General features: G+C 46.7%; 1 protein-coding gene across 17 annotated transcripts in view; it reads left to right on the top strand.

Moving 5' to 3' along the window:
• The window catches only part of LOC137426657 (uncharacterized), a 114,911-nt gene that overhangs the window by 53,847 nt on the left and 35,479 nt on the right, over positions 1 to 25,585 (top strand). For 4 of the 17 annotated variants that reach the window (XM_078779166.1, XM_078779168.1, XM_078779167.1 and 1 more), the window contains one exon: positions 20,062 to 20,176. The exons of 9 other annotated variants lie outside the window; for them this stretch is intronic. The gene's annotated coding sequence lies outside the window, so the exon portion shown is untranslated. Of the gene's footprint in view, positions 1 to 18,973; positions 18,995 to 20,061; positions 20,177 to 21,711; positions 21,965 to 23,678; positions 24,979 to 25,585 lie in introns of those variants that run through there. 4 more of the 17 variants (XM_068115413.2, XM_078779169.1, XM_068115415.2 and 1 more) reach the window with 4 other exon arrangements.

Genomic DNA, 25,585 nt, shown 5'->3' with positions numbered 1-25,585 from the left:
AGATACAGTGTCGCAGCTTGTGTTGTCGGTACAGTCTCAGGTTGTGTTGTAGGTACAGTCTCAGCTTGTGTTGTACATACAGTCTCAGCGTGTGTTGTACATACAGTCGCAGCTTGTGTTGTAGGTACAGTCTCGGCTTGTGTTGTCGGTGCAGTCTCAGCTTGTGTTGTCGATACAGTCTCAGCTTGTGTTGTAGGTACAGTCTCAGCTCGTGTTGTACATACAGTCTCAGCTCGTGTTGTACATACAGTCTCAGCTTGTGTTGTACATTCAGTCTCAGCTTGTGTTGTACATACAGTCTCAGCTTGTGTTGTACATACAGTCTCAGCTTTTATTGTAGGTGCAGTCTCAGCTTGCGTTGTAGCTACAGTCTCAGCTTGTGTTGTACATGCAGTCTCAGCTTGTGTTGTAGGTACAGTCTCAGCTTGTGCTGTGCATACAGTCTCACCTTGTGTTGTAGGTACAGTCTCAGCTTGTGTTGTACATACAGTCTCAGCTTTTGTTGTAGGTACAGTCTCAGCTTGTGTTTTCGGTACAGTCTCAGCTTGTGTTGTGGGTGCAGTCTCAGCTTGTATTGTAGATACAGTCTCAGCTTGTGTTGTAGATACAGTCTCAGCTTGTGTTGTAGATACAGTCTCAGCTTGTGTTGTAGATACAGTCTCAGCTTGTGTTGTAGATACAGTCTCAGCTTGTGTTGGAGATACAGTCTCAGCTTGTGTTGTACATACAGTCTCAGCTTGTATTGTACATACAGTCTCAGCTTGTGTTTTAGGTACAGTCTCAGCTGTGTTGTACATACAGTCTCAGCTTGTGTTGTACGTGCAGTCTCAGCTTGTGTTCTAGGTACATTCTCAGCTTGTGTTGTAGGTACAGTCTCAGCTTGTGTTGTAGATACAGTCTCAGCATGTGTTGTAGATACAGTCTCAGCATGTGTTGTACATACAGTTTCAGCATGTGTTGTACATACAGTCTCAGCTTGTGTTGTAGATACAGTCTCAGCTTGTGTTGTAGGTACAGTCTCAGCTTGTGTTGTAGGTACAGTCTCAGCTTGTGTTGTACATACAGTCTCAGCTTGTGTTGTACATACAGTCTCAGCTTGTGTTGTAGGTACAGTCTCAGCTTGTGTTGTACCTACAGTATCAGCGTGTGTTGTACATACAGTCGCAGCTTGTGTTGTAGGTACAGTCTCGGCTTGTGTTGAAGGTGCAGTCTCAGCCTGTGTTGTACATACAGTCTCAGCCTGTGTTGTACATACAGTCTCAGCTTGTGTTGGACATACAGTCTCAGCTTGTGTTGTCGGTACATTCTCAGCTTGTGTTGTAGATGCAGTCTCAGCTTGTGTTGTAGATACAGTCTCAGCTTGTATTGTAGGTGCAGTCTCAGCTTGTATTGTAGGTGCAGTCTCAGCTTGTGTTGTAGGTACAGTCTCAGCTTGTGTTGTACATGCAGTCTCAGCTTGTGTTGTAGGTACAGTCTCAGCTTGTGTTGTAGATACAGTCTGAGCTTGTGTTGTCGATACAGTCTCAGCTTGTGTTGTAGGTACAGTCGCAGCTTGTGTTGTAGGTACAGTCTCAGCTTGTGTTGTCGGTACAGTCTCAGCTTGTGTTGTAGGTACAGTCTCAGCTTGTGTTGTAGGTACAGTCTCAGCTTGTGTTGTAGGTACAGTCTCAGCTTGTGTTGTAGGTACAGTCCCAGCATGTGTTGTAGATACAGTCTCAGCATGTGTTGTACATACAGTCTAAGCATGTGTTGTACATACAGTCTCAGCTTGTGTTGGAGGTACAGTCTCAGCTTGTGTTGTGGATACAGTCTCAGCTTGTGTTGTGGATACAGTCTCAGCTTGTGTTGTAGATACAGTGTCGCAGCTTGTGTTGCAGATACAGTCTCAGCATGTGTTGTACATACAGTCTCAGCTTGTGTTGTCGGTACATTCTCAGCTTGTGTTGTAGATGCAGTCTCAGCTTGTGTTGTAGATACAGTGTCGCAGCTTGTGTTGTAGATACAGTCTCAGCTTGTGTTGTTGATACAGTCGCAGCTTGTGTTGTAGGTACAGTCTCAGCTTGTGTTGTACATACAGTATCAACGTGTGTTGTACATACAGTCGCAGCTTGTGTTGTAGGTACAGTCTCGGCTTGTGTTGAAGGTGCAGTCTCAGCTTGTGTTGTAGATACAGTCTCAGCTTGTGTTGTACATACAGTCTCAGCTTGTGTTGTACATACAGTCTCAGCTTGTGTTGTCCATACAGTCTCAGCTTGTGTTGTACATACAGTCTCAGCTTGTATTGTAGGTGCAGTCTCAGCTTGTGTTGTAGGTACAGTCTCAGCTTGTGTTGTACATGCAGTCTCAGCTTGTGTTGTAGGTACAGTCTCAGCTTGTGCTGTGCATACAGTCTCAGCTTGTGTTGTGCATACAGTCTCAGCTTGTGTTGTACATCGTCTCAGCTTGTGTTGTAGGTACAGTCTCAGCTTGTGTTGTACATACAGTCTCAGCTTGTGTTGTAGATACAGTGTCGCAGCTTGTGTTGTCGGTACAGTCTCAGCTTGTGTTGTAGGTACAGTCTCAGCTTGTGTTGTACATACAGTCTCAGCGTGTGTTGTACATACAGTCGTAGCTTGTGTTGTAGGTACAGTCTCGGCTTGTGTTGTCGGTGCAGTCTCAGCTTGTGTTGTCGATACAGTCTCAGCTTGTGTTGTAGGTACAGTCTCAGCTCGTGTTGTACATACAGTCTCAGCTCGTGTTGTACATACAGTCACAGCTTGTGTTGTACATTCAGTCTCAGCTTGTGTTGTACATACAGTCTCAGCTTGTGTTGTACATACAGTCTCAGCTTTCATTGTAGGTGCAGTCTCAGCTTGCGTTGTAGGTACAGTCTCAGCTTGTGTTGTACATGCAGTCTCAGCTTGTGTTGTAGGTACAGTCTCAGCTTGTGCTGTGCATACAGTCTCACCTTGTGTTGTAGGTACAGTCTCAGCTTGTGTTGTACATACAGTCTCAGCTTGTGTTGTAGATACAGTCTCAGCTTGTGTTGTAGATACAGTCTCAGCTTGTGTTGTAGATACAGTCTCAGCTTGTGTTGTAGATACAGTCTCAGCTTGTGTTGTAGATACAGTCTCAGCTTGTGTTGGAGATAGTCTCAGCTTGTGTTGTACATACAGTCTCAGCTTGTATTGTACATACAGTCTCAGCTTGTGTTTTAGGTACAGTCTCAGCTGTGTTGTACATACAGTCTCAGCTTGTGTTGTACGTGCAGTCTCAGCTTGTGTTCGAGGTACATTCTCAGCTTGTGTTGGAGGTACAGTCTCAGCTTGTGTTGTAGGTACAGTCTCAGCTTGTGTTGTGGATACAGTCTCAGCTTGTGTTGTAGATACAGTCTCAGCATGTGTTGTAGATACAGTCTCAGCATGTGTTGTACATACAGTTTCAGCATGTGTTGTACATACAGTCTCAGCTAGTGTTGTAGATACAGTCTCAGCTTGTGTTGTAGGTACAGTCTCAGCTTGTGTTGTACATACAGTCTCAGCTTGTGTTGTACATACAGTCTCAGCTTGTGTTGTAGGTACAGTCTCAGCTTGTGTTGTACCTACAGTATCAGCGTGTGTTGTACATACAGTCGCAGCTTGTGTTGTAGGTACAGTCTCGGCTTGTGTTGAAGGTGCAGTCTCAGCTTGTGTTGTAGATACAGTCTCAGCTTGTGTTGTAGGTACAGTCTCAGCTCGTGTTGTACAAACAGTCTCAGCTTGTGTTGTACATACAGTCTCAGCTTGTGTTGTACATACAGTCTCAGCTTGTGTTGTACATACAGTCTCAGCTTGTATTGTAGGTGCAGTCTCAGCTTGTATTGTAGGTGCAGTCTCAGCTTGTGTTGTAGGTACAGTCTCAGCTTGTGTTGTACATGCAGTCTCAGCTTGTGTTGTAGGTACAGTCTCAGCTTGTGTTGTAGATACAGTATGAGCTTGTGTTGTCGATACAGTCTCAGCTTGTGTTGTAGATACAGTGTCGCAGCTTGTGTTGTAGATACAGTGTCGCAGCTTGTGTTGTAGGTACAGTCTCAGCTTGTGTTGTCGGTACAGTCTCAGCTTGTGTTGTCGGTACAGTCTCAGCTTGTGTTGTAGGTACAGTCTCAGCTTGTGTTGTAGGTACAGTCTCAGCTTGTGTTGTACATACAGTCTCAGCTTTTGTTGTACATACAGTCTCAGCTTGTGTTGTAGATACAGTCTCAGCTTGTGTTGGAGACACAGTGTCGCAGCTTGTGTTGTAGGTACAGTCTCAGCTTGTGTTGTCGGTACAGTCTCAGCTTGTGTTGTAGGTACAGTCTCAGCTTGTGTTGTACATACAGCCTCAGCTTGCGTTGTAGGTACAGTCTCAGCTTGCATTGTACATACAGTCTCAGCTTGTGCTGTACGTACAGTCTCAGCTTGTGTTGTAGATACAGTCTCAGCTTGTGTTGTAGATACAGTGTCGCAGCTTGTGTTGTAGGTGCAGTCTCAGCTTGTGTTGTCGGTACAGTCTCAGCTTGTGTTGTAGGTACAGTCTCAGCTTGTGTTGTACTTTCAGCCTCAGCTTGCGTTGTAGGTACAGTCTCAGCTTGCATTGTACATACAGTCTCAGCTTGTGTTGTAGGTACAGTCTCAGCTTGTGTTGTAGATACCGTCTCAGCTTGTGTTGTACATACAGTCTCAGCTTGTGTTGTACGTGCAGTCGCAGCTTGTGTTGTAGATACAGTCTCAGCTTGTGTTGTACATACAGTCTCAGCTTGTGTTGTACATACAGTCGCAGCTTGTGTTGTAGGTACAGTCTCGGCTTGTGTTGTAGGTGCAGTCTCAGCAAGTGTTGTACATCCAGTCTCAGCTTGTGTTGTAGATACAGTCTCAGCTTGTGTTGTACATACAGTCTCAGCTTGTGTTGTACGTGCAGTCTCAGCTTGTGTTGTACGTACAGTCTCAGCTTGTATTGTAGTTACAGTCTCAGCTTGTGTTGTTCGTGGTCTCAGCTTGTGTTGAACATACAGTCTCAGCTTGTGTTGTACACACAGACGCAGCTTGTATTGTAGGTACAGTCTCAGCTTGTGTTGTAGGTACAGTCTCAGCTTGTGATGTACATACAGTCTCAGCTTGTGTTGTAGATACAGTCCCAGCTTGTGTTGTGGATACAGTCTCAGCTTGTGTTGTAGTTAGTCTCAGCTTGTGTTGTGGATACAGTCTCAGCTTGTGTTGTAGATACAGTCTCAGCATGTGTTGTACATACAGTCTCAGCTTGTGTTGTCGGTACATTCTCAGCTTGTGTTGTAGATGCAGTCTCAGCTTGTGTTGTAGATGCAGTCGCAGCTTGTGTTATAGATACAGTCTCAGCTTGTGTTGTTGATACAGTGTCGCAGCTTGTGTTGTAGGTACAGTCTCAGCTTGTGTTGTAGGTACAGTTTCAGCTTGTGTTGTACATACAGTCTCAGCGTGTGTTGTACATACAGTCGCAGCTTGTGTTGTAGGTACAGTCTCGGCTTGTGTTGTAGGTGCAGTCTCAGCTTGTGTTGTAGATACAGTCTCAGCTTGTGTTGTAGGTACAGTCTCAGCTCGTGTTGTCGATACAGTCTCAGCTTGTGTTGTACATACAGTCTCAACTGGTATTGTAGGTGCAGTCTCAGCTTGCGTTGTAGGTACAGTCTCAGCTTGTGTTGTACATGCAGTCTCAGCTTGTGTTGTCGGTACAGTCTCAGCTTGTGTTGTGCACACAGTCTCAGCTTGTGTTGTGCATACAGTCTCTGCTTGTGTTGTACATACAGTCTCAGCTTGTGTTGTAGGTACAGTCTCAGCTTGTGTTGTACATACAGTCTCAGCTTGTGTTGTACGTGCAGTCTCAGCTTGTGTTGTAGGTACAGTCTCAGCTTGTGTTGTAGGTACACTCTCAGCTTGTGAAAGTGGTACAGTCTCGGCTTGTGTTGTACATACAGTCTCAGCTTGTGTTGTACGTGCAGTCTCAGCTTGTGTTGTAGGTACAGTCTCAGCTTGTGTTGTAGGTACTGTCTCAGCTTGTGTTGTAGGTACACTCTCAGCTTGTGAAAGTGGTACAGTCTCAGCTTGTGTTGTACATACAGTCTCAGCTTGTGTTGTACGTGCATTCTCAGCTTGTGTTGTACGTGCAGTCTCAGCTGGTGTTGTACGTACAGTCTCAGCTTGTGTTGTACGTACAGTCTCAGCTTGTTTTGTAGGTACAGTCTCAGCTTGTGTTGTACACACAGACGCAGCTTGTATTGTAGGTACAGTCTCAGCTTGTGTTGTAGGTACAGTCTCAGCTTGTGATGTACATACAGTCTCAGCTTGTGTTGTAGATACAGTCCCAGCTTGTGTTGTGGATACAGTCTCAGCTTGTGTTGTGCATACAGTCTCTGCTTGTGTTGTACATACAGTCTCAGCTTGTGTTGTACGTGCAGTCTCAGCTGGTGTTGTACGTACAGTCTCAGCTTGTGTTGTACGTACAGTCTCAGCTTGTGTTGTAGATACAGTCTGAGCTTGTGTTGGAGATACAGTGTCGCAGCTTGTGTTGTAGGTACAGTCTCAGCTTGTGTTGGAGACACAGTGTCGCAGCTTGTGTTGTAGGTACAGTCTCAGCTTGTGTTGTCGGCACAGTCTCAGCTTGTGTTGTAGGTACAGTCTCAGCTTGTGTTGTAGGTACAGTCTCAGCTTGTGTTGTAGGTACAGTCTCAGCTTGTGTTGTAGGTACAGTCTCAGCTTGTGTTGTACATACAGTCTCAGCTTGTGTTGTACATACAGTCTCAGCTTGTGTTGTAGATACAGTCTCAGCTTGTGTTGGAGACACAGTGTCGCAGCTTGTGTTGTAGGTACAGTCTCAGCTTGTGTTGTAGGTACAGTCTCAGCTTGTGTTGTACATACAGCCTCAGCTTGCGTTGTAGCTACAGTCTCAGCTTGCATTGTACATACAGTCTCAGCTTGTGCTGTACGTACAGTCTCAGCTTGTGTTGTAGATACAGTCTCAGCTTGTGTTGTAGGTACACTCTCAGCTTGTGTTGTACATTCAGTCTCAGCTTGTGTTGTCGGTACAGTCTCAGCTTGTGTTGTACATACAGTCTCAGCATGTGTTGTACATACAGTCTCAGCCTGTGTTGTACATACAGTCTCAGCCTGTGTTGTACATACAGTCTCAGCTTGTGTTGGACATACAGTCTCAGCTTGTGTTGTCGGTACATTCTCAGCTTGTGTTGTAGATGCAGTCTCAGCTTGTGTTGTAGATACAGTGTCACAGCTTGTGTTGTAGATACAGTCTCGGCTTGTGTTGTAGATACAGTGTCGCAGCTTGTGTTGTAGGTACAGTCTCAGCTTGTGTTGTAGGTGCAGTCTCAGCTTGTGTTGTACATACAGTCTCAGCGTGTGTTGTACATACAGTCGCAGCTTGTGTTGTAGATACAGTCTCAGCTTCTGTTGTAGATACAGTCTCAGCTTGTGTTGTGGATACAGTCTCAGCTTGTGTTGTAGATACAGTCTCAGCATGTGTTGTAGATACAGTCTCAGCATGTGTTGTACATACAGTCTAAGCATGTGTTGTACATACAGTCTCAGCTTGTGTTGGAGGTACAGTCTCAGCTTGTGTTGTGGATACAGTCTCAGCTTGTGTTGTGGATACAGTCTCAGCTTGTGTTGTAGATACCGTCTCAGCATGTGTTGCAGATACAGTCTCAGCATGTGTTGTACATACAGTCTCAGCTTGTGTTGTCGGTACATTCTCAGCTTGTGTTGTAGATACAGTGTCGCAGCTTGTGTTGTAGATACAGTGTCGCAGCTTGTGTTGTAGATACAGTCTCAGCTTGTGTTGTTGATACAGTCGCAGCTTGTGTTGTAGGTACAGTCTCAGCTTGTGTTGTAGGTACAGTCTCAGCTTGTGTTGTACATACAGTATCAACGTGTGTTGTACATACAGTCGCAGCTTGTGTTGTAGGTACAGTCTCGGCTTGTGTTGAAGGTGCAGTCTCAGCTTGTGTTGTAGATACAGTCTCTGCTTGTGTTGTACATACAGTCTCAGCTTGTGTTGTACATACAGTCTCAGCTTGTGTTGTACATACAGTCTCAGCTTGTGTTGTACATACAGTCTCAGCTTGTGTTGTCCATACAGTCTCAGCTTGTGTTGTACATACAGTCTCAGCTTGTATTGTAGGTGCAGTCTCAGCTTGTGTTGTAGGTACAGTCTCAGCTTGTGTTGTACATGCAGTCTCAGCTTGTGTTGTAGGTACAGTCTCAGCTTGTGCTGTGCATACAGTCTCAGCTTGTGTTGTGCATACAGTCTCAGCTTGTGTTGTACATAGTCTCAGCTTGTGTTGTAGGTACAGTCTCAGCTTGTGTTGTACATACAGTCTCAGCTTGTGTTGTAGATACAGTGTCGCAGCTTGTGTTGTCGGTACAGTCTCAGCTTGTGTTGTAGGTACAGTCTCAGCTTGTGTTGTACATTCAGTCTCAGCTTGTGTTGTACATACAGTCTCAGCTTGTGTTGTACATACAGTCTCAGCTTTCATTGTAGGTGCAGTCTCAGCTTGCGTTGTAGGTACAGTCTCAGCTTGTGTTGTACATGCAGTCTCAGCTTGTGTTGTAGGTACAGTCTCAGCTTGTGCTGTGCATACAGTCTCAGCTTGTGCTGTGCATACAGTCTCAGCTTGTGTTGTGCATACAGTCTCAGCTTGTGTTGTACATAGTCTCACCTTGTGTTGTAGGTACAGTCTCAGCTTGTGTTGTACATACAGTCTCAGCTTGTGTTGTAGGTACAGTCTCAGCTTGTGTTTTCGGTACAGTCTCAGCTTGTGTTGTGGGTGCAGTCTCAGCTTGTGTTGTAGATACAGTCTCAGCTTGTGTTGTAGATACAGTCTCAGCTTGTGTTGTAGATACAGTCTCAGCTTGTGTTGTAGATACAGTCTCAGCACGTGTTGTAGATACAGTCTCAGCTTGTGTTGGAGATACAGTCTCAGCTTGTGTTGGAGATACAGTCTCAGCTTGTGTTGTACATACAGTCTCAGCTTGTGTTGTACATACAGTCTCAGCTTGTGTTGTAGGTACAGTCTCAGCTGTGTTGTACATACAGTCTCAGCTTGTGTTGTACGTGCAGTCTCAGCTTGTGTTCGAGGTACATTCTCAGCTTGTGTCGGAGGTACAGTCTCAGCTTGTGTTGTAGGTACAGTCTCAGCTTGTGTTGTGGATACAGTCTCAGCTTGTGTTGTAGATACAGTCTCAGCATGTGTTGTAGATACAGTCTCAACATGTGTTGTACATACAGTTTCAGCATGTGTTGTACATACAGTCTCAGCTTGTGTTGTAGATACAGTCTCAGCTTGTGTTGTAGGTACAGTCTCAGCTTGTGTTGTACATACAGTCTCAGCTTGTGTTGTACATACAGTCTCAGCTTGTGTTGTAGGTACAGTCTCAGCTTGTGTTGTACCTACAGTATCAGCGTGTGTTGTACATACAGTCGCAGCTTGTGTTGTAGGTACAGTCTCGGCTTGTGTTGAAGGTGCAGTCTCAGCTTGTGTTGTAGATACAGTCTCAGCTTGTGTTGTAGGTACAGTCTCAGCTCGTGTTGTACATACAGTCTCAGCTTGTGTTGTACATACAGTCTCAGCTTGTGTTGTACATACAGTCTCAGCTTGTGTTGTACATACAGTCTCAGCTTGTATTGTAGGTGCAGTCTCAGCTTGTATTGTAGGTGCAGTCTCAGCTTGTGTTGTAGGTACAGTCTCAGCTTGTGTTGTACATACAGTCTCAGCTTGTGTTGTACGTGCAGTCTCAGCTTGTGTTGTAGGTACAGGCTCAGCTTGTGTTGTAGGTACAGTCTCAGCTTGTGTTGTACGTACAGTCTCAGCTTGTATTGTAGTTACAGTCTCAGCTTGTGTTGTACGTGCAGTCTCAGCTTGTGTTGTACGTACAGTCTCAGCTTGTATTGTAGTTACAGTCTCAGCTTGTGTTGTACGTGCATTCTCAGCTTGTGTTGTAGATACAGTCTCAGCTTGTGTTGTAGGTACAGTCTCAGCTTGTGTTGAAGGTACATTCTCAGCTTGTATTGTAGGTGCAGTCTCAGCTTGTGTTGTAGGTACAGTCTCAGCTTGTGTTGTACATACAGTCTCAGCTTGTGTTGTACGTGCAGTCTCAGCTTGTGTTGTAGGTACAGGCTCAGCTTGTGTTGTAGGTACAGTCTCAGCTTGTGTTGTACGTACAGTCTCAGCTTGTATTGTAGTTACAGTCTCAGCTTGTGTTGTACGTGCAGTCTCAGCTTGTGTTGTACGTACAGTCTCAGCTTGTATTGTAGTTACAGTCTCAGCTTGTGTTGTACGTGCATTCTCAGCTTGTGTTGTACATACAGTCTCAGCTTGTGTTGTACGTGCAGTCTCAGCTTGTGTTCTAGGTACATTCTCAGCTTGTGTTGTAGGTACAGTCTCAGCTTGTGTTGTAGATACAGTCTCAGCATGTGTTGTAGATACAGTCTCAGCATGTGTTGTACATACAGTTTCAGCATGTGTTGTACATACAGTCTCAGCTTGTGTTGTAGATACAGTCTCAGCTTGTGTTGTAGGTACAGTCTCAGCTTGTGTTGTAGGTACAGTCTCAGCTTGTGTTGTACATACAGTCTCAGCTTGTGTTGTACATACAGTCTCAGCTTGTGTTGTAGGTACAGTCTCAGCTTGTGTTGTACCTACAGTATCAGCGTGTGTTGTACATACAGTCGCAGCTTGTGTTGTAGGTACAGTCTCGGCTTGTGTTGAAGGTGCAGTCTCAGCCTGTGTTGTACATACAGTCTCAGCCTGTGTTGTACATACAGTCTCAGCTTGTGTTGGACATACAGTCTCAGCTTGTGTTGTCGGTACATTCTCAGCTTGTGTTGTAGATGCAGTCTCAGCTTGTGTTGTAGATACAGTCTCAGCTTGTATTGTAGGTGCAGTCTCAGCTTGTATTGTAGGTGCAGTCTCAGCTTGTGTTGTAGGTACAGTCTCAGCTTGTGTTGTACATGCAGTCTCAGCTTGTGTTGTAGGTACAGTCTCAGCTTGTGTTGTAGATACAGTCTGAGCTTGTGTTGTCGATACAGTCTCAGCTTGTGTTGTAGGTACAGTCGCAGCTTGTGTTGTAGGTACAGTCTCAGCTTGTGTTGTCGGTACAGTCTCAGCTTGTGTTGTAGGTACAGTCTCAGCTTGTGTTGTAGGTACAGTCTCAGCTTGTGTTGTAGGTACAGTCTCAGCTTGTGTTGTAGGTACAGTCCCAGCATGTGTTGTAGATACAGTCTCAGCATGTGTTGTACATACAGTCTAAGCATGTGTTGTACATACAGTCTCAGCTTGTGTTGGAGGTACAGTCTCAGCTTGTGTTGTGGATACAGTCTCAGCTTGTGTTGTGGATACAGTCTCAGCTTGTGTTGTAGATACAGTGTCGCAGCTTGTGTTGCAGATACAGTCTCAGCATGTGTTGTACATACAGTCTCAGCTTGTGTTGTCGGTACATTCTCAGCTTGTGTTGTAGATGCAGTCTCAGCTTGTGTTGTAGATACAGTGTCGCAGCTTGTGTTGTAGATACAGTCTCAGCTTGTGTTGTTGATACAGTCGCAGCTTGTGTTGTAGGTACAGTCTCAGCTTGTGTTGTACATACAGTATCAACGTGTGTTGTACATACAGTCGCAGCTTGTGTTGTAGGTACAGTCTCGGCTTGTGTTGAAGGTGCAGTCTCAGCTTGTGTTGTAGATACAGTCTCAGCTTGTGTTGTACATACAGTCTCAGCTTGTGTTGTACATACAGTCTCAGCTTGTGTTGTCCATACAGTCTCAGCTTGTGTTGTAGGTACAGTCTCAGCTTGTGTTGTACATACAGTCTCAGCGTGTGTTGTACATACAGTCGCAGCTTGTGTTATAGGTACAGTCTCGGCTTGTGTTGTAGGTGCAGTCTCAGCTTGTGTTGTCGATACAGTCTCAGCTTGTGTTGTAGGTACAGTCTCAGCTCGTGTTGTCGATACAGTCTCAGCTTGTGTTGTACATACAGTCTCAACTGGTATTGTAGGTGCAGTCTCAGCTTGCGTTGTAGGTACAGTCTCAGCTTGTGTTGTACATGCAGTCTCAGCTTGTGTTGTTGGTACAGTCTCAGCTTGTGTTGTGCACACAGTCTCAGCTTGTGTTGTGCATACAGTCTCTGCTTGTGTTGTACATACAGTCTCAGCTTGTGTTGTAGGTACAGTCTCAGCTTGTGTTGTACATACAGTCTCAGCTTGTGTTGTACGTGCAGTCTCAGCTTGTGTTGTAGGTACAGTCTCAGCTTGTGTTGTAGGTACAGTCTCAGCTTGTGTTGTAGGTACAGTCTCAGCTTGTGTTGTAGGTACACTCTCAGCTTGTGAAAGTGGTACAGTCTCAGCTTGTGTTGTACATACAGTCTCAGCTTGTGTTGTACGTGCATTCTCAGCTTGTGTTGTACGTGCAGTCTCAGCTGGTGTTGTACGTACAGTCTCAGCTTGTGTTGTACGTACAGTCTCAGCTTGTGTTGTACGTACAGTCTCAGCTTGTGTTGTCGGTACAGTCTCAGCTTGTGTTGTAGGTACCGTCTCAGCTTGTGTTGTAGGTACAGTCTCAGCTTGTGTTGTAGATACAGTCTCAGCTTGTGTTGTGTCGTGAAAATCAACCAAGTCCACAACTTTGTCCCATAGGTAGGTTTAATAACAATCAGATCTCTGGCATCATCCTGTAAAATACAATCATGCAATATATATCAGGATCGTGGCATCATATAGGGAGGATCGATAATATTAGTCAAAGCAAGCAAGCCTAGAATATGAAAGGGTACATACCATCCGAGTCTACATGTCATAGAATAATGTCGCAGGAGTGGCCCGAAGTCGCGGATGTCCGAGGTCTTATAGACGCCTCTCAGTGGTTTAAGCGAGCATCACACCTGGGTTCAACTTCAATGCATTTTCACTACATTCTCCCCGCCGTTAGAACTACACTGCCGCTAGGCAGGAATCAAGCGTGCCTCAGCATTAATTGATTAGGAATGTCAATCCAAGTCAGTCGGTCCATTCGTAGCGCTCAGGGCGGCGAATTATCCTGCCAGCACGGGTACGGAAACTACCGGGTACGACATCCCCAAGCCCAGAGTCCCCTGCATCGGAGTAGCCGCTGGAGGCAGGTGTCGGAGGGGGCACCTCAGTGCCTTCAGGCAGGGGTGTATCTGGCGAGGGGAGGGACGGCAGATGCTTCATAGTGGGAGCTTCGGGAGAGTCCATAGACTCGTAAATCGGTTCGTCGATATCCCTATAAGGGTCGATGACCCCACAAGGGGCGAGATGGCGTACGGAGACAGTGGACTGACGTCCATCTGCCGTCATCACACGAGCATGCTCGGGATTAGCCTGGAGTACCTGCACCTTATCCAGGAAGGGATCGTACTTGCTCGTGCGAACCGCACGTTTGAGATAAGCCGGCCCTGGCTCAGCGAGCCAACTGGGTAAAGATCGGATACTACCCGAGCTTCTAGGGTGGTGGAACAGTCTTTCGTGAGGAGTCTGGTTGGTGGCCGTACATAGTAGAGCCCTGATCGAGTTCAGCGCCGCAGGTAGCGACCAAGCCCATTTATCTAGGCCCCGGCCGAGGGTCCTGAGGCTTAGCATAACGGCCCTCCATTTGATCCCATTAAAGCGTTCGACCTGCCCATTCGCCTGCGGCCTGTACGGTGTGGTGTAACTCGAAGCGATATTATTCTGGAGCAAGAAGCACCTCACTTCCTGGGACAGGAACACCGCACCCCGATCTGTATGCACGTAGGCCGGATACCCAAACATAGAAAACAAATTCTGCAGGCACCGTATGACTGTGGCAGCCGTCATATCTGCGCACGTATAAGCGAAAGGGAATCGCGAGTACTCATCAACGATAGTGAGCAGATAACGAGAGTTTCTCGACACCGGCAGCGGGCCTTTGAAATCCATCGCCAATCTCTCCCACGGTCTAGTAGCCCTGACCAGCGTCCCCATGGGAGGGTTGTAAAAACGCGGTTTGAGTTCCGCACATACAGCGCAGTCGCGGCAGACCCGGCGGATGTCCTCAATCGAGTACGGCAGATTACCACGACGCACAAAATGAGCGAAACGCGTCACCCCAGGATGACACATAGTGTCGTGCAAAGCGCGCACGCGCAGACCCTCCAAAGTTATGAGACCCGCACACGTAGCTGGCCGTGATAAGGCGTCGGCGACCAGGTTATCCTTCCCCGGGCGATATTTGATGGTGTAGCAGAAGTCGGCGAGTTCGATACGCCAGCGAGTGATTTTCTCATTCTTTATGCGTTGGGCATGTAAGGTGTCGTACATAAACGCCACGCTTTGTTGGTCTGTGATGATTTGGAAGCATCGCCCGAGCAAGTACGAACGCCATCGCCGAATCGACTTGACGATCGCGTACGCTTCCTTTTCGACAGACGAATGCCTCTGCTCAGCGGAGGTGAGAGTCCGCGAAAAGAAAGCCACAGGGCGCCCCCCCGGGAGAGAGTCGCCGCTATCGCATGATCCGAGGCATCACTTTCTAAGATGAAAGATTTGCTCTCGTCGATCGTCGCCACAGCGGCGCCAGCGATGTCGTCCTTAAGGCCCCTAAAGGCAGCCAAGGCTGCTGGGCTCATGGGGAACGCGTCGCAGGCCACAAGTGGGCGGAGTTTCATGGAGAAATTTTGCACTCACTTAGAATAATGGGCGAACAGCCCGAGAGCATGCTTCAGCGAAGCTCGATCACAGGGCGGGGCCATATCGAGCAAGGGTCGCAGACGCTCCTTATCAGGAGCAACAGAGCCGTGGGTCACGGTGTACCCCAGAAGATCTATCTTGCGCATGGAGTAACGACATTTAGCCTCATTCATGGTTAAACGATACCTCTGCGCGACCTCGAGGAAGCGCTTCAGATTCGCATCATGGTGCCCCTGGTCATGCCCGCAAACCGTAAGATTGTCCAGATATACAAAGACATCGGTCAAGTTCTCCTTAGCGATAAGATCGTCCATAGCCCTCTGAAAACAGGCAACCCCGTTCGTCACCCCAAAAGGTAGTTGGGTGAACTGGTATAACCTTTGACCTGATTCAAACGCGGTATAGATGCAGTATGCCTGAATGATGGGGATCTGATGATACGCACTGCGTAGACCGAGAGTGCTGTAGACTGAGTACTGGGCAACCTGTCGAACCAAGGCGTCCATTCCCGGGAGGGGGTAGGCGTCCAGCTGTGTAAATCGATTAATCGTCTGCGAATAGTCGATTACCATTCGTTTGCGATGCGCCTCACTTCGCACCACTAAGACCTGTGCCCGCCACGGCGACCGGCTAGGTTCTATGATACCTTCCTTTAAGAGCTGGGCTGTCTCTTCTGCAATGAATTGCGCGTCAGCTCGGGAGTAGCGCCGTGATTTTACCGCTACCGGTGTGCAGTCCGTGGTCATATTGGAGAACAGTGACAGAGGCTCAATCTCCATCCCTGCGAGTGCACAAACAGCCAGCGTATCAGTACCACCAAATTCCATTTCCAAACGTCCGTGTCGCTTAAGAAAGTCGTGTCCTAACAAGACATCAGCACATAGAGCAGGCAAGACCATGAGATGTACATCTGGAAACATTCGTCCCTTTATCACAAGCTTCAATCGACATTCCCCTTTTGTGTTGAGCCTAAGCCCTTGGGAGGCCATAAAGATCCGACGGTATGTCCCGAGAATCGGCCATCCATGTTTTTGCACCAGTCGATGATCGATATAACTATCCGTGGACCCTGTATCGATGAGAGCCCGTGCAAAAATTCCCTCGATCATAAGTGGGATGATGGCCTGAGCCAGGCCAGGCGGTCCGGCAGATGCCGAGCCATCAGAGCGAGACGATCGCGCCTCGCGTGTAGATCCGACGCCAGCTGCAGTTCTCTGTTTGTTCGAGCAGCCTCCGGAGGGCGCTCGTGTCATGCGCGTAGTTTGAAAGCCATCTGCAGTCTTTCGTGCCAAAACAGGAGCTTGTAGTGCGTACGAGCAGCCTTCGGATGGCGCTAGAGTAGCGCGGTGAGTCTCATAGCCATAATGAGACGTTCGGATACCAGCCAAGGACAGTCGCTCCGCGTTCGGTCGTATTTTCGCCAGTTGTTTTGGCGGTCCGTTGAATCTCACCAAGGTCGAGCGCGCAGCCAGGGGCCTACAAGGAGGTACGCCACTCATCAAAGGCGGGTGAGGCGCCCCGCTCTGTGCTCGGCCCTTTGGCCCGGCGATAAGCACATTCATTGTCGCGCGTGTTCGTTTGCCCCGCGCAGCTTTTCGGCACACTTTTGCAAAATGCCCTTTTGTCAAACACAGATGACATATCGCCTCCCGAGCCGGGCACGCCGACCGGGGATGTTGTCGATTCCCGCAGAAATAGCACGTCGCGTTTCGTCCGGGCTTTGGACCCGCAGCTGCAGCTGCAGCCAAGCCGGAATCAGGGTCCTCCTCGGGAGAAGCCAGGGGTTCCGGCAGGGATGCCGTGTCGGCTTCCGGGTCGTCGGCGGTAGCTCTCTCCGGTCGAGCTTGACGAGAAATCCCCGCAGTGACGCGCGTGTGATCATCATCGTCAGATTGTTCACGAGCTGTAGTGTAGACGTGAGCCAGCCGTTAAGCTTCCGTGAACGTCAAGTCCTCAACCTCAAGAAGCCTCTGTCTAACGGTAGAAAACCCGATTCCTGAGACAAAAGAATCACGTACAAGGTCGTCCTGGACTTGCTCGTGTGTCCGCACCTCCTGGGCACTCTCAGCGAGCAGACGTCGCAGCTCTTGTGCGTAGTGGTCTAGCAACTTTGTGGGCTGTTGAGTCCGCTTGGCGAGCAGATGCCGGGAATAGACCACGCTTCGCTTCTTAATGTAAATCCGCTTTAGCTCTGTCACCGCTGCATTGAATGTCGTACACTGTTCGATTCCCCTATAGACAGTGTGGTGTACTTTAGTTTGCAGTACCTGTAATTTTGTTTCTTCAGTGACATCGGCGTCCTGGGCTTTGAACTGATTGTCCAGGGACTTTAGCCAATGCGTCAGCTCCGAGGCCGAATCCGTGGCTTGTGGGTCGGCGGAAAATTGCGGCACCTGGATCATCTTGTGTCCCGCCATGTCCGCCTCGTGTCCTCGAGTGGACGGTAGACTGATTGTTATTAAGTGTCGTGAAAATCAACCAAGTCCACAACTTTGTCCCATAGGTAGGTTTAATAACAATCAGATCTCTGGCATCATCCTGTAAAATACAATCATGCAATATATATCAGGATCGTGGCATCATATAGGGAGGATCGATAATATTAGTCAAAGCAAGCAAGCCTAGAATATGAAAGGGTACATACCATCCGAGTCTACATGTCATAGAATAATGTCGCAGGAGTGGCCCGAAGTCGCGGACGTCCGAGGTCTTATAGACGCCTCTCAGTGGTTTAAGCGAGCATCACACCTGGGTTCAACTTTAATGCATTTTCACTACACTAGGGCATTGCCCGTACTATATCTATATCTAAAATTATATCCCCCCCCTCTATTTACATGAAATGGTTTGGTCCAAAGCGAACGGCTTGCGAGTACGGTGACAATCCCCCCCCTCTATTTACATGCAATGGTTTGGTCCAAAGCGAACGGCTTCCGGAGTTTGGTAAAGAAATCGCCATCGCGTGCACAAACGCGCAGGAAAGCGAATGAATCGCAAATTCGGTTTTATTAGTTTTAAAACATAGTTTAACGCCAACATAGTTTGCAAACGTGAAATAAATGAATACGCTCTCAAATGTGCCATCCGAGGCAGAGTGTGTCCTCCACGTTCGGCACACGCGATCGTTCGCTGCTCTCTGATTGGTTGAATCGTTTTTTGGACATAGCTCGGTAAGTAATTGTCCGATTAATATGAAACCTTGAAAAGGCACATCCTCGGGTCCCCAGCAATATACCTGGCAAGTTAAAAGTATATCGGACCCGTGGTTGTCGAGAAACAGCGGTCACAGACAAACAGACGTACAAACGTACAGACGTACAAACAGAGATTACTGGAATTATAGATAGATGTTGAACATACAGTCTCAGCTTGTGCTGTTGGTATAGTCTCAGCTTTTGTTGTCGATACAGTCTCAGCTTGTGTTGTACATACAGTCTCAGCTTGTGTTGTAGATACAGTCTCCGGTTGTCTTGTACATACAGTCTCAGCTTGTGTTGTAGGTACAGTCTCAGCTTGTGTTGTACATTCTGTTATGGTTTGTGACCTTTTTCTTCTTCCTTCCCCAACACCCCCCTGTGAGTTAGACCAAGTGGTTTGGTCCATGTGTATAAAGCCTATGATTGGCTGTGGGGCAGGGGAGTGGCCAGGAAGGTGATTCAGAGGAGTGAGTGGCCATTTTGGAGGAGGGCTTATGGGTTATGGCAGAGTGCTTCTTTGGGGGTTGTAGAGTGTCCAGCTGCAATCTCTCCACCTGAAGGGTGACGTTGATCGAATTCTGGCTGCCTACCACTGGTGCCTGCCTTGGGGCCTACTCGTGGACTTGCCTACTCCTACCCTCTCGTGCTGGGCCTGCCTTTGGGGCCTACTGTTGGGCCTGCCCTGGAGCCTACTGTTGGGCCTGCCTTGGGGCCTACTCGTGGCCTTGCCTACTCCTACCCTCTCGTGCTGGGCCTGCCTTGGGGCCTACTCGTGGACTTGCCGACTCCTACCCTCTCGTGCTGGGCCTGCCTTGGGGCAAACTGTTGGGCCTGCCCTGGGGCCTACTGTTGGGCCTGCCTGGGGGCCTACTCGTGGACTTGCCTACTTCTACCCTCTCATGCTGGGCCTGCCTTGGGGCCTACTGTTGGGCCTGCCTTGGGGCCTACTGTTGGGCCTGCCGTGGGGCCTACTACTGGGCCTGCCCTGGGGCCTACTGTTGGGCCTGCCTTGGGGCCTACTCCTGGACCTGCCTACTCTTGGACCGGCCTACTCTTGGACCGGCCTATTCTTGGACCGGCCTATTCTTGGACCGGCCTACTCTGGTTTTTCCCTCTCTTCTCCCTTCTTTGTTTTATGTGTAGGAAGAGATTTTCGTGTGATAATCCATAAATAAAGACAGTGTGATTGAAGGCTTGGCTTGGTGTGCTTCAGGCCGTAACAATACAGTCTCAGCTTGTGTTGTAGATACAGTCTCCGGTTGTGTTGTACATACAGTCTCAGCATGTTGTAGATACAGTCGCCGATTGTGTTGTAGATACTTCGTATTGAGGCCCACGTTATCTGACAAAATGGTTAGTTTGCACAGAAAGTCTAAACAGAGCATTTTTTTCTCAGCACCATTGCACTGCACTGACCTTGTAGCATCATCTTCTCGTACTGCTTCATCATCTGCTTTTGGACATTTTGCAATCCTATCATACTACTCCTACCCTCTCATGCTGGGCCTGCCTTGGGGCCTACTGTTGGGTAAGGATGATGTGCTGTTGCTCGTTTGAAGAGTTTTAGGTACGCTCGAACTGGGCCCCATTTTGTTTTATCCCACTGCTCGGTGCTAACAGCATGTCGGGTTTTCCTCATCCTCAAACTGTTGCTTTCACCAATGGCTCCCAGGGAGCCGACCAGGCCATACTGGCTTGACCCTGAAGAATGTAGAGGGTATGATGGACGCGAATCGCCATGGGAGTTTGAGTTCCTGACGATACCATTTTGTGTGAGACTTATCGTGAATCCATACGTGTCCCACCTTGTCCCACATCAAGCCGGAGCAAGTCAAAGGGAAAATAAAACAGGATCAGCTTTTGCCTCATGAGTTTTCATTAATTTTTCATATTTGTCGTATCTCCAGGAAGTGTATTGAAATGCATGTAATGTAGATATTTTTATACTTTGTTAATCCTTTTCATTATAAAGTTCAACTCAGCGATAACCCTGGTTGCTCGCCAGTGCGAGAGTTTGGTGGACTGAAGTAGTTTTGTTTATTGTGCCTTTATTACAGCTTATTATGGCTTGGCTGGTATACCCTAAAGGTAGCACCCTCCCCTGTGAGCTGTCTTTCCTGGGGTCGAATCCCAACCTAGCTGTGAACTCTCATCCTGGTGTTCACATTCAGGGCAAGGCACCAATGAGTGCGCGCCCCTCGGGCGGACGCTAAACTGGAAGACACGTGTGCCCGCCCTGGTCGTCGGTGGACGTTAAAGATCCACGGTGTGTTTCGTGAAGACGAGGTGAGTTAATGGGCACACTCTAAACAAATTACGAATTCCTGCCTTCAATGCAGGTAGCAAGTCTGGTGTTGGCTTAGCGGTTAGGGTGCCGGCTTAGGATCCTAGGATCCTGGGTTTGAATCCCGGTCGATCGCTGAATTAATGCCAAGGGGGTTGACTCAGCCTGTCATCCTTCCGAGGTCGGCAAATTGAGGACCAGTTCACTGGTAATTCCCCGTGTATCGTAAGAGGCAACGAACAAGTTTGGCAGCAGGAAGGGCATCCGGCCATAAAACATTGCTTCAAAAAGAGGACCACGGTGCCCATAAAAGGGGGACCACGGTGCCCAAAAAATGGGGACCACGGTGCCCAAAAAATGGGGACCACGGTGCCCAAAAAATGGGGACCACGGTGCCCAAAAAAGGGGGACCACGGTGCCCAAAAAAGGGGGACCACGGTGCCTAAAAAAGGCCAACCCCTGCTCTGGGGGGAAAAATGGCCTCTGAAGGTGGTTCTTCTTAATGCAGGTAGCAAGTGGCCTGGTCTTGGACATCCCTTGACATCGCTGGCTATCCCAGAGTGTGCTTGTTCACTGGTTCGGCAGTCCGTACACTAAAAACAAATCACGTTCCTGGTTTTTCATTATCACATGTGAACGGCTATCTTCAGTTACCAAGAGCAACAACCATTGGCTTAAATGCCAGTGGCACACTGTTGGTGGATACGGTGTTTGTAACTAGTGTGGTTGTGGTGTTTTTCATTGAAGTAATTTCTTCAATGGTGTTTATGCAATGTATCCAGAAATTCCTAATTTATTGCATTGGAAAAAGAAAATGAATCCGGTGAAGAGAAAGCTTTGTTGTGGTGTGGACAAAATGGTGAAACCTTTTGATTGTTTCGCTGGTTAGTTATTGGTATTTTTGAATTGGTTGCCTTGCGTTGTGGTGCATTTTGTTTTGTTGTTGTTATTGCCTTGAGAGCAGGTGTTCCTCCTTGTTTTTATGATGCTGATTGTAACAATAATTGTTGCTCATTGAATAATGATATTAATAGCGCTGGGATTCCATGTAGTTGATCGGAGTGCGTTGTTCGTCACCTGCGATCCAGAGTGTAGGGAATGTTGTTCTCGTCGCCGCCCTCCCGGAAGCTTGCATGTCATGATAGATGGTTCTCGGATACCTCATCAATGCTCGTCGTTTACATTTCGCTCTCACGACACCGAGATCGGCAACACGGTTTTACAGTGGGCCGCCCAAGCACCTGAATAACCATCCCCTGCCACATAAACTCTCGCTTGCTACATCTAGGTCATTCAATCAGAGGTGTGATTCACAACAATTGCATTCCCAACCGTGCACCGTTCGCCCAGAATCGCTGGTCCAGAATCGCTCTCATGAGACATTTCCAGTTGAATCGATCGTTTGAGGCACTTTTGTTTCCGTCGCACATTGACGACACCATTTTCATGGCAATGCAACTTCCGGACGTGTTCACCACGACCGTCTGAATGGTCGTCGTACTCGACTAGCTGGGCCCGGGGAGCGCTCGCTGTACGGTTTGCTCTCGTGGTATAACGATGGAATCGTGCTCGTCGTCCGTTCAGTCACCGTCCTCTTTTGTTTGTTTGATCGAGCACATTACGCCGTCGGCCTGTGTGCGTTTGATGCATCACCACACGAGTAGCGTTCGACGAGTATAATGAGCATTTGGCCACCAATATCTCCATGTGTTGCCGTGATGAAAATTCTGGAGTTGCTGGCGAATCGATGCACGGTGTCTGCACCCTGACTCCTCTCGTTGCCAGTGTTGGTATGTGGTGGTACTTTTCACCTGCACAATGCTGTTAAAATCTCTTGTCTTCCCCCATCCAAAACCTTGATCTTTTCTACCCCCGTTAATTCACCCCAGATCCACTTTTTTTTTTTTTTTTTTTGGAAATCCCGATTTCTTTCTTTCCTGGAAGTTCTAGCAGTGTCCATGTGTTTTATACCTTTCCCACTCCCTCCCCCCGCTCTCCCATGCCTCCTCCCCCCAAGCCCTCTCCCTCCCACAGATCTTCCGTTGTCCCTGTTCTCTGCTGTTGTACTTGTTCCCTCTCTCTCCCCATCTTGTCTCTCACTCCCATTATTGTATGTTTTGTGTGTCCATTTGTCTTTTTTGTGATTGATGTTAGCTCTTTCATGAGCCTCGATCTTGTATACAAAAAAAAAAAAAAAAGTTTCGTAGCATGTATTGAAATATGGTAGTGATGACTTCACAATATAGCGTCTCGTGCCAAAGAGCTATTTAACAATAAGAGACGGCAAGTGGTGGTTGTGCCTGTGATGATGTATGAATTTATACATCTCGACACTGTTTAACACCATCCCATGTTTGAAATGGCATTTGGTACCATAATTCAAACGATCCTCAGACTTACCCTCATGAACATGAAAGGTTGAAATCCCATTTACTGTGTTTCATCCATTGTCTACTCATGTCCTTGTAATTCACGGAAAACTGCACTCGCGCGTTCTCATGTCCTTGTCATACATTGTATCATCTCTTCCATGAGACGTAGATCATTATATAAATAAATAAATAGGTACATGATCAACCCTTGCTGGTCATAGTGGACCCACAAATCAACGACCCTACTCTCTACCAGTTTACCTGCACAATAGTCGTGCCATTGGCTCCATAGGGATATGATCATGTAATTAGGGCATAGGAAAAGGACATTGGTCCTATCATTCCTATGCTATATCTTATGATATAGTGATTATGATTCTGGTCCTATCTTATGATTTATGGGAGCGAGACATGGGTAATGAACGTAGAGCAGCAACGAAGGCTGGAAAGGGTGGAAATGCGAATGGTTCGGTGGATGTGCGGAGTATCGTTGAGAGAGAGGAAGACAAATGATGAATTGCGAAAGATGATGGGAATAGAGCCTGTGATTGATGCTGTGAAGAGGAACAGGTTGAGATGGTTTGGTCATGTGTTGAGGAAGGATGAAAGTGACTGGTTGAGAAGAGTGATGGAAATGAATGTAGAAGGAAGTAGAGGACGGGGAAGACCGAGAAAGACTTGGCCAAAGATGGTGGAAGACGAAATGCGGGCAAGGGGGTTAACAAGGAGAGATGCAGAAAATAGGGCAAAATGGAGAAGATTGTCATGGGGACCGCAAGGCTAACCCCCGCTCTAGCAGGGAAAATGGCCTTAAAATGCATGTTGTATTCCTATGCTGTATCCACATCCTAGCACTGTCACCTATTGTAGGTGCTGTAGGGTTGTAGTACCCGCCAGGGTACCAGCACACAATGGCATGCTTTCTCACAAATCTTATTATAACAGAGCAAACGTATATGGTTATGTTTGCTTGTATGTTTGTATATTTGTATATTTTTGCCCAAAACGTCTTCTTCTTCTTCAAATAAAATAACACCCAAAAACACAGTCCGTGAACTCTTAATTACATACTGTTGGAATATACTTTTTGACCCTTTAGACTGCTGAGACCCCTCAGACCTTTGACGATCCTTTAAAGACCCAGAAGGCCCAAAACACCCTGAAGATCCAAAAGACCCCGAAGATCCAAAATACCATGAATACTAAAAAGACCCCAAAGACCACAAAATACCACGAAGACCGAAAAGACGCAGAAGAACCATGCCATCATGTTTCAATAGCATGTAATTAATAGACGTACGGCACTCATATTCCATTAGTATGTATTTAATAGACGTACTCAGTCAGGTTTCAATGGTATGTAATTACCCTGCGCTCACGAAGCAAAAAGCAGGGTTAGGCATTCGGTGCGTGCGTACATGTGGTGTACGTGTCTGCATTTTAAAAAATTGCATTTTATCGGCACATAGGAGTGCCTCCGCCTGTCGAATTTTTAATTAATAATTATGACGTCATAGGTCACGTGGTACAGACGCCATCTTGGAAGAATGTTACACCTCTATCTCCAAAACCAATCAATGGAATGAAACAAGGCTCATTTTCAAGTACTCACCATGGGGAATAAGATATGATGATGATGACCTCATCAGTGCCTTCATTATGCTGTCATAATTTGACAAGTACAACGCTTGATCTGATCAGTATGAAAAAAAAAAAAACATTGTACCATAGGAGTGCCTCCTCCTGTAGAATGTTTTTTATGATAAGTATGACGTCATGGGTCACGTGGTACAGGCGCCATCTTGTAAAAACTTTGTTCCTCTGTATCTCTGAAACCGCTCGATGGAAAAAATTTAAATATGGCTCATTGTCGAATACTCCCCATGGAGAATAACATTTGTTAGTGATGATGTCATCGGTGCCTTCGTTATGACGTTATATGACAAGTATAACCCTTCATCTGATCAGTATGAATTTTTTTTTTCTCTGCAACTGTTGGTCTGATGGATATGAAATTGTCACCAGAGAAGTGCCTCCTCCTGTAGAATATTTGAATGATAATTATGATGTAATAGGTCACGTGGTACAGGCGCCATCTTGGAAAAACTGAAAAACGTTACACCTCTATATCTCCAAAACCGCACCATGGAAAAAATTGAAGCGTGGCTCATTGTAAAAAAACTCCGCATGGGGAATAGGTGTTGTTAATGATGACGTCATTGGTGTCGTAATTATGATGTCATAATTTGACAGGGACAACCCTTCGTCTGATCAGTTAAAAATTTATTGAGCGTGATCTATGCAACAATTATATTAGAGAATATAAATTTATGATGTCATCTCTCACGTGGTCTGGCAGCCATATTGGATCAAAGAAAAAAAAAAACGTTCAAAAACAGAAGAGTTGGCTCGCACCAACTTGACTGCGCTGGGTAAGTATTCTATGAATACCATTTAGTTTACTCATGTTTCAATGGCATGTAATTAATAGACTTACTCTGGTTTTAATTTGATGTAATTAATCAACGCAGTCAGGTTTCAATAGTATGTAATTAATAGACGTATTCAAGTTTAAATGATATCTTTTTTTATTATAATGGAGCAAACGTATGTGGTTATGTATGTATATTTGTGACCAAAACGTCTTCTTATTCAAATTTCTTTTAACATTTCCATCAAGTTCTTTATATATTTAAAGCTAACCTAAGAAACACATTCGTGACTTATCCGTAAGTAGTGTATATATGTTGCTTCTGGGACACTCTCATTTTCCCATTGACTTACATGTTAATTTTTCCCCTCCCTCATTGCCCCTAAACACCTCTATTTCTCTCACCCTGTTCTTTACGAACCTTCTAACCTTTTGACATGTTATCCTTATTCATTAGACCACTTAAACAATGGTCCTTCTGTGTGAACCTGTGATCCTTCTGACCTTATGGACCTTTTAACCTTTTACTCTTAATATCATCTGGTGAATCATCTTTGACCCACTCAAACAACGACCCTACAAATATTTGTTTATGTGTGGGAAATAAT

This window comes from Myxine glutinosa, chromosome 5 (genome assembly GCF_964187855.1).
Source record: "Myxine glutinosa chromosome 5, kmMyxGlut1.1, whole genome shotgun sequence".
In the NCBI taxonomy this organism is placed as follows: Eukaryota; Metazoa; Chordata; class Myxini; order Myxiniformes; family Myxinidae; genus Myxine; species Myxine glutinosa.
The sequence above is the reverse complement of the archived record's forward strand: the minus strand, read 5'-3'. Positions and strand labels throughout refer to the sequence as shown.